The sequence below is a fragment of the Meleagris gallopavo genome, chromosome 4 (assembly GCF_000146605.3).
Source record: "Meleagris gallopavo isolate NT-WF06-2002-E0010 breed Aviagen turkey brand Nicholas breeding stock chromosome 4, Turkey_5.1, whole genome shotgun sequence".
Lineage (NCBI taxonomy): Eukaryota > Metazoa > Chordata > Aves > Galliformes > Phasianidae > Meleagris > Meleagris gallopavo.
The window spans coordinates 17982529-17992545 of record NC_015014.2 but is presented as its reverse complement, the minus strand read 5'-3'; positions in this window follow the sequence as shown (position 1 = coordinate 17992545).

Below are 10017 nucleotides of genomic sequence, written 5' to 3'. Positions count from 1 at the left end.
GTGCACCCTCAGTAAGTTTGCAGATAACACCAAATCAACAGGAATTGCTGATTTGGTCAGTCTGCCTGGGGATAAGAAAGCCCTACGGGGGATCTGGAGAGGCTGGATAGGTGGACTGAGGCCAATGGGATGAAGTTCAACAACACCAAGTGCCAGCCTCTGCATTTTGGCTACAGCAACCCCAGGCAACACTACAGGACTGGGGCAGAGTGGCTAGAAGACTGTGTAGAAGTATTGGTATTGGCCAATGCTCGGCTGAATACGAGCCAGCAGTGTGCCCAGCTGGTCAAGGATGCCCATTGCCAACAGGAGCAGAGAAGTGATCATCCTTCCATACTCAGCCCTGGTGAGGCTGCACCTTGAGTACTGTGTTCAGTGTTGGGTCCCTCGCTACAAGACATCAAGGTCCTAGAGCATGTCTAGGGAAGGACAATAAGGCTGGTGAAGGGTCCAGAACACAAGTCTTATGAGGAGCAGCTGAGGGAACTGGGATTATTTAGTCTGGAGAAGAGGCTCAGGAGAGACCAATTTCCTGAAGGGAAGTTAGTGGGGGGGGGGGGGGGGAAGACAGCCTCTTCTTCCATGTAATTAGCAATAGGGCTAGAGGGAATAGCCTCAAGTTACACCAGGGTAGACTCAGGTTAGATGTTAGGAAATACTTCTCCAAAAGAGTGGAGAAGTGCTGGAATGGGCTCCCATTGCCCTGAGAGGTGATTGAGTCTCCATCCCTGGAGGTGTTCAAGAAACTTTTAGATGTTATGCTGAGGTTTAGTGGGAAATGTTGGTGATAGGTGGACAGCTGAACTGGATAATCTTCAAGATTTTTTCCAACCTTGATGATTCTGTGATTCTGAGTACTGCAGATGAACCTATCTTCCAAACAAGTCACTGCTTTTAGTGAGATCAGCAATATTCCCAAACCCAATTTAACCTTTCCAATTTTGCATTGTTGGTTCAAACCCCACACATGGGGTGAACTGTCTCCAGGCAGTCACAGTTAGCATACATTGTCATGAAGGAATGAATGCCACGGTGGGTGGGAGAAATAGTCTGGAGGAACGAAGGCAGTTCCTTCTGTGAGAATGCTTTCCTTGCAAGGAAGGTGGCGACAACAACAACTTACCCATTCATGACTATCCCAGAACAAGTTATAAAAAGCTTTGAACAATCAAAATGGCACGACTCTTCTTGAATAAAATTCACTACAAAATTATCTATCTATATGGATATGAATATATCTCAAAGTTACTATTTTGCACTGCTTGGTACTTTCCAACACCAGCCACATGGTTCCTTTCAAAAGAAGATGAAAGCACAGGTAAGTACAAGTAAACAAAACAAGAAAAGATAGGACAATCTACCATTGCTTTTATCCCATCTGTTGTGTTACCAAACTCAGCTAAAAGATTAAAAAGAAAATGACAAAGAAGAAGAATTACAGAATTCTTAGAATTGGAAGGGACCTTTAAAGGTCACCTAGTCCAAATCCCCCGCAATGAACAGGGACATACACAGACTAGATCAGGCTGCCCAGGGCTTGATCCAGCCTCGCTTTGAAAGCCTCCAGGGATGAGGCATCAACCACATCTCTAGGCAACTAGCTTCACTGCCTCACCACCCTCACTATAAAAGAGTTTTTCCATAAATCCAACCTAAATCTACCCTCTTAGGGCTTGAAGGCATTTCCCCTTGTTCTATCACCACAGACCCTGCTAAAGAGTCTTTCCCCTTCCTCCCTGTAGCCCCCCTTTAGACATTGAAAGGTTGCTATTAGGTCAGAATGGCTACACACTCAGCAAAACACAAATGGCTAAAGCAACATTGACTTATTTTCCAATAAAACAAAATTATCCTCAATGGAACTAGACTGAAGTACTACAAAAGGGGGAAAAAAAAAAAAGAAACTACCAAAACAACTAAAGAACACTGCACCAGCATTCCAGAAAGATCTAGGGGTCATACCCATCTTTCAGGTGTTAAGACTTCTGCAAGGAGGAAAAAAAAAGTATATGCAAATTCAGTTAACTACGAAATGTCACAGATCAAAAAGTCCGAAAAACTTTAGTGAAAATCTTGTTAAAAAACCTTGAGGTAAAACAAAAAGCATTTCCTAGCAATGAAAACCGATTTACAAATAAAACATTCACCTACCTCAAAGTATTACATGGATACAAATCATACTTGCTTTAATGAAAAAATTTAAGCAAATATTCTGGCTGGTGATCCTTGTCAACAGTAACAGCTCAACCTAACAAAATAGGTGAATAATTTTGATGAGTAATTTCCTACCCAGAGCCGTTTGCAAAGATGTTGCCTGTCTCAGCAATTATCAGCTGCTACAAATTTAACTATTTCTTCCTCTCCTTGAGGTCCATAAATGCTATGTTCCATTAAACAAATGAAAATTAAGGATTAGAGTTCCTAAGCCATTAGAATAGATAGCTTCAATAGCTTCAAAAATTCTAGTCATTTGGAAAGACACTAATCTTACAAGGATTGCATTCTCCAAGTGTTAAACACAAAAAGTGAAGACCCTGGCTAAGCTTACAGGATGAAGAGGAACAACAACAACAACAAAAAAATGGAGTTTGGATCTTTGGAACAGCATGCCCTTTACTTTCAACTCTTTCAACCAATCAGCTGAACTTCCAGAAAAGATAGTGTCCTTTCTTGATATAGAACTACAAGTAAAAACAGGCATAAAAATCACACACACTTCCAGCACACACCATCTGCACTGTCAATTAACATCTCAATTTCTCTCAGTGCAGCAGAATAAATGGTAAAGAAAAAAACAGCATAAAGACTTTCACATCTTAAAATTTGCTATTCCCTGGGGACACAAGGGTAAGCAGAAATTAATTATTTGGTTCTGAATTTTTAGAACATTGCTATAGGACAAAAGACTTTGAAATGGTAGAAAAAAGAAATCATTTAAGGTAAACAAAGAAATCAGTCCACCAAAGAAGAAAAAGAATTCAAAGGTTTTCTGCCAAAGGGACATGTTTGAGTGGAAAAAGAAGAATATCATGTTTGAGTTCCTGATAAAAGCTGCTGAGGCAAGAGGCAGCAGGCACTTGACAGCTTCTTCCAGAGAAGCATTAATATCAGAAAAACTTGACTATCTCAGCCAACAATGCTTGTTTTTAGCCTCTACAATTCCTAAAGCTGAGTGGATTAAAGTGGCTCTTTTAGAACTCACTACAGAGAACCAACCAAGCATGTTTCAAAACATCATAGAGGATATTACCCTCCATTAGCCACAAAAAGGCAGTATGGTAACTAACCAGACTGGATAAAACTAGGGACTAAAACAAGAGATGTAGACATCTCCCAGTGAAGTTATTCCCCTGTATTCCAGTTAACTCCACTAACAGATATTGGGCAGGCTGAGCATAATCTAAATCAGCAGAAAAAAGAGCAAGAAGGGTTTCCTTCTAGCAGTTCCATTCCATTTCAAGTTTGAAAGCTTTTTCCTCATTGCTAGTTGCAGGACTGAGAAACAACTGGGAAGGCTGGAGTCTCTCCAAATATCTATAACAACAGATCAGGTGTGTTTGCTGGGAGAAAGAAACTTATCTTTGACAGGAGACTAGAACTAGTTTAGGTAACCTTTTGATAATGCTGCCCTAAAGCCTCCTTTGTGAAAAGCCAGAGCACATAGACCTTGTAGCCGTCAAGCAACAAATTAAGGACACAAGAACCTATTCAGAAGAAATCAGATGCGTTACACTGCATCTGCATTCAGAACCACCTCAAGGTGTCTTATACAAAAAGGTTACTGGCACAGACTGCCTAGAAAAGCTACAGATGCCCCATCCCTGGAAGCACTCAAGGCCAGTCTGGATGGGGTGCTGGGCAACCTGAGCTGATGCAGCAACCAGCTTGTGGCAGGGGTTTGGGAATGGGTGTGCTTTAAAATCCCTTCCAACTTAAGCCATTCTACAATTACACAGGGCCAGCAGAAATATTCTGCAAAGATGATAACAAACCCTATGCAATTTCACACGAACTCAAGTGTGAGAAGATCTCCAAAACCACTAGCTGTCTGCCAAACCAAGAGAATTCCCCCAAAAACATTGGTCAGAAATTGTGCCATGCTCTACATGGCATACACTTCTTTGGGTTGAAAAAATACATATGTAAAATTCAGCCTCCAAGCTCTATCAGCACTGGCACTGAGATTCAGAAAAAACAGATATTTCATGATGAAGATATCCTTGCATAGTATCTTGGTGGTTGTTGTGTTGTGCTTTTTATTATTTTTAAGGCACTGAAGCCTTGCCTAATGACTCCTCCCCACATAGACAGCTTGCTTTATATAAGGCCTGGGCTGCAAACCATCCAAGTGGTTAGTGGTTATACAACATTCTAATCCAGTCATAGAATCTCTCCTTCCTGCATCAGTATTATAACAGTTTCATACAGTGGGTTTCCCTACCACTCATTAAAACAGAGCTTCACGTATACAAAAGCTGCTCTGAAAGCAATGCCTCCTATGCTGGCCCACAACATCAGAGGTGGATGTTGGTGGTACAACAGCAGAGGTTGAACCTTCCCACCAATACTCCATTGCGTGTTGTTGCCATGTAACAAATGGCAACAGAGGGGCAGTCTGACAGAATGGCATCTGACACAGAAGTGTGCATGGAGCAAAGGGATGGCCTTGAATTCCTCCATCCAAAAAAAAAAAAATGGCACCCACTGACACTCATCACACATTCTGAATGTTTCTGGAGAGCAAACAGCAGATGTGAACACAGTGAAGCAGCGGGGGGTGTATTTCATCAGTGACTACAGTGACAACAGATCACCTATGCTGGCATAGATTTGGATTAGCACAGCATGAAGGCTCATGTTCATCACTGGCAAAAATGCATAGCTAATAGTGACTGCTGAAAGAAAGTTTTTTGAGAATTTACTCTCTCAAATAGCATTCTTGTGCTCTTTGTGTTGGTTGTAGTTTCCATGGAAATAAATAGGAAGCATTATTTTTGGAGTATCCTTTGTGCCTTGCTTGTAAACTCACTGATACTGAAGCACTTCTAAGAAAGTTCATGAATAAAACATGAAGATTATAAGTTTGAGTCTTTGATGTATTTTCAAGTATTAGGAACTCAATCAGTTGAGTTCTCCGTTTGATGTTTCAACTGAGCATTTTCTTCCTCAAAAATAAAACTGCCTGTCCTTTCGAAGGATGACTTGCTTAAAGATGTAGTATTTATTTCACCATTACTCTTGATAATTATTTAGAAATCAGAGGCTAGAACAAAAGTCAGGAAAGGAATGGCATCTATTTAGTAAAGCTAATTTTGGGATAATCATGAGTTTACAAACCTACAAGGACACTCTGATATATGCCATTCTACAGGTATTGAAAGCGATGCAATTCAACATCAACCTGGAACAACACAAGATGAGCAAGGATGAGGCTCATGCAATGCATGGCAATCATCATTCCAAGGAAGGGCTCTACCTCTGAACTGATGGAAAAATTAATTGAAGGAGGAGCAGAAAGACACAGGAAAAATCTCTAAGTCCCATCCCTGTTTAAACAGAACTACCGCTTTTCATACTCTCTTGTGCTCATAATGTGTTATGCTGCTTAGTTTTCTCAGATTTAAGGAATGAGATGCGACTGTTCAGAGCCCAAGCTGCTCCCTCAGCTTAAACACCATCTTCCTTGAAGTATGCTAATGCCTCGTAGTGACATACATCAAAAAGTACTGCGGAGCTCAGAGAATACTTTACCTAAAGGGATCCTACGCAGCCATCTTAAGAACAATAGTAAAATCAATTTTCTTTAATTCCCTTTTTGCAGACATCCTTGTCTGTCAGGTTTTCTTGAAGAGTGCTTCCGTTCCACACAGTTTGCTTACACAGAAATCTTACTCTCTCTGCTAGTTCTTTAATTCAATTAACTTGTGCAGTTTCTGTAGTTGTGGCCTTCTGCAACAATGATGTGACTCCAGCACATTCTAAGTGAGTCTAACCTAGCATTAAAATAGCTCGTAGTAAGCTGCACTACTTTCAAGTCAACAGAGCTAAAAAAAAAATTAGTAAATCCTGAAGTACCGACTTCTGCTGGACTCCGAGTCTTCAGCATGGCTGTCACTGCTATGAAATGAGGTAGCTTTGTGCTACCAAATTTCAGAATAACATCCCTTCTTTGCCTATAAGACGATTAATGGAAGCAGCAAGAGAAGAGGAAAAAAAATCCCACAAATCTAATCTGAGCACCTACTATCTATAGAATATCAAGGCCAAACATATCCTGGCTCCAATGGTGTGGTTTAGCTTTCACACATCTATATGAAGTAATTTGGCACACTTCTTCCTAATTGGCTCAATAAAGACGGATTTGTCAGAACAGCTGTCAATGCAAGTCTCCTAGGTGAGGAGTCTCCTAACAACACAATATATTCAGCCACAGAGCATATCTCACAAAAGGTCAGCCTCTCAGTCCCCAGACTGCTGTGACAATACAGTGTCCAGCTAAAACAGCACAGAAAACAACCCTAACAATACGCTCCAGGTCTAATAGGCTGATATCTGCTCACCAGGGCAAGCCTTCTCACATCCTCATCTTCTTTGGCTTTCCTGCACTTGCATCTTAGCAACACAGTTAGTGGGCATGGTTGTGATGGTTGAACTAGATGATCTCAGAGGTCTTTTCCAACCTTAGTTATTCTATCAAACTTAGTTTCAGGAACTCACAGGTTCTCAGATCTTACACCAACAGCATGGATTTTGTTGAACTTGGCCCTTGCTCAGTCAAATGGAAATATAAAATAAAGCAAACCTTTGGGTACACTGAAGAAACCTAGATCAATCTAGTATTCGAATGTTAAAATGTAACTTTATTTTTTTAAGCATCCCCAGCAAGAGAAAAATTGATTGCAGTTTAAAAGGCATTCACAGCATTTGTAACAGGCTGTAGGTGTGAAAACCACAAGGGAGATCATCAGCTTCGCAATGAACTAATACTTGAATAGTTCAATTAGCAATGAGAATGTTGCATTTCTGACCCATTTCTGCTTCTTCAGTGAAGGTAGGTGCCAAACAGCACTGTGCAAATAGCACACTGATCATTCTTATGTGACCGAAAAAAAGTTAAGAACGTTCTTCGCATAGAAAAGGTTTAACAGATCTCAGTTTTCTACATTTTATCAGTAGTTTAAAAAAAATGAAGATTTTAAGTACATGATATTAAGCAAATAATGAATAAACTAAAGATTATTTTCATAAATTTTAAGCATAGAAATAGTCCAGATATGTTGGTAACGAGTGTTTTAAAACAATTTTCCTAACTCTTTGGATGAGTTTAAAGGAACACATACATGTAAATCTCTTCAGGCAAAAATGCATTTAAAGTAGCTATTACAGCTTTTACGAATTGCTGTTATTTTACATACACTTAGCTGAAAATAGTACTCAAAACATTGTCAGCTGAAACCCAAAAAAGCACTGGACTTCTGTTGCTGTGGCAACACATTGTTAACGGTCTGCCTGTCTGAGGCAACAAAAAATTCTAAAACATTGAATGGCTTATATGTATTTAAGTCCAGCATTTAGACTGCTCCACTATGTCCCAGATGAAAGTTGGATTATTTCATTTCCACCTAGAGGAGTCCCTTCTCTAAAAACCAAGCTATTACTTAATATGCTCACTGAAAGCAAAAGGCTTTCCTGGTGCTAAGAAAAAGGACTGTTTGATGCTGCAGAACAGCACTACTAACAAAAACAAAGAAGTGGGTTTTGCCTTCACCATTTGCCACCACAACATCAGGAAGAGGCATTGCTCCAGGGAGACCTTCTGTTTGGGAAAGATAAATTAGGAAGTCCATTCTTATTTCATTTGTACTGAATCATTCCACTGACTTCCATTTACTTCTGAACAAGCAAGTTTTGGACACCCTCTCTGCTGTGCAGCAGAATGCCCAGGTGTCAGCAGTGCTGCTCTAACAGCTGCTTCTCTTCCTTTCACAGCAAAGCTTGCTGGGCAATGGTGCAAAACCAGAAAGAGCTGTCCCCTTCAAAGAAGACAACTTGCTGTCTAGCACCAGCACAGCCAGCTTGTATGAACAATATCAGAGTAAGGAACAAGTAGAGCAACTATAGCAGTAAGCAGCCTTAATTTGAACTTGAATGACAGCTTCCTGAACGATGAAAATGAAGAGCTATCATTTGATCAGAAATCATCTCTATCTATAGAGAAGGGAGGTCATCCCTCTACAAAGTGCTCATGACCTTGACTTAGCTTTCACATCTGGAACAAGTAATGCCTAAGTGCATGCACAGATAGCAAACAAGGCTTCCAGAAAATAATTTGGAACATACACGTTTTCACAAGACTGAAATTTCCTGTTTGCAATAATGTCAGAAAAGCATCCTTCAGGCCCCATCTCCAATGTAAACATTTCAAAGGGAAAAGTCTCAATTTCACATCCTCTTACTCATTCAAAGCCATCTGCAAATACCAATAATGAAGACAAGAAGGAACGTCCACTGAGAACAGGGGATCTCGCACACTGTTTAATTTCTTTCTATTAGTTGATCATGAAAACATCATTTCTTATGACAAAGAATGAATCATGACAGGTTTTTTTTTTTTAGTCTAATGTTACTAGTAAGCATCTGTTATAGAAAGCTCAAAATTGTGAGGGGAAAAATACTACCAAAAATCAACTGAGATCATCTAGAAACAGATCAATTTATGTGGATATGACTGTGTGATAGAGGGAACAAATAGGAAAGAAAAATCTAGAGAAGCACAGAAATACTCCAAATGAAAAACAAAAAAGCCTTGAGGAAATCTTAGAATGAAACTCTTAGATTGAGTGCTGGGAGAGCTCTGACATCTGCACCATTTAATTATTTCACCTGCTGCTTGATTTTTCCTCTTTTCAAGCACTGTTCTTCCCAGAAAATGGAAAGAAACAAGGCTGAATCACAACTGTTTCAACCATCCATTCATTCTCCTACCAGCAACAGCCCGCAAGCCATTGAAGTGTACTCAAGAAATACTGGCACCTATAACTGCTGTAAAATGGAGAATTTACCACAAAAATTGAGAGCTATAGCTTGGGTGTGTGGGGGTTTTTTGTCTATTTTTATTTTTTGAAGCAGTAGAGGCAATCGTTCTGCTGAAGATGTCAGTATTGTAATAGTCCATTGATCACACACTTTTCCTCAAAATACTAGTACTTTTCCTAAGACCTGGAAACCACATCATATTAGCCTGTAGCTGTCTCCTAACACCAAAGCTCCTTCTAGATTTCTCTGGGCTCCTCTCCAAGTAATTAGTTCAACAAAAATCATACCTGCCCCATCTGCTTGCTCCTCCTCAAGTCATTTTCCAACATCCACCTCTGACACTGTAGGCCATCAAATCTGTAAAATACTCCTATTTTCCAAAGAGATTGTCAAGGCAGTGCTTATGAATTTCGGGGTACTTCAAGGGCACAACAAACAACAAAAAACATCAAATTACAACCTACTGTTCAGAAGGTAGAACTTTCCTGTTCTGACAGCACTTTGACTTCCCTTCAAGAGGCTTTTGCGTTCAAATGCTATCCAAATATTTATATTTTGCTTACATTGTTTAGTTAATGTGAAATCACTACCAGCTTTTTCTTTTCAAATAATGAAGTCATTCAGAATAGATTTTCAATAAAGCTTAGCTTTCATTTTTATGCCTTCAAAAAGCTGCCTTTTTTTTTTTTCCAATTGCATTGTTTATGGCAATCGTTAGAAGCTGCACACTTTTCAGAATCCAATCTTCAGTTTCACTGCTCCAATATTTCTACAACTCACATGCCCAGGGAGTAATATCGGTTTCCTCAAGTGAACATATGATCAACTATTTAACTCTAGTAGTAATATTACCCAGCAGTCTAACTTTTAACATTCTGAAAATAACAAGATAAGCATTCTGTACCTTTCTTTTAGTACTGCAATAACAACTAGAAAAGGTACCAAACTCATAACAATATGTTGGACTTTGTCGTCCCCCCC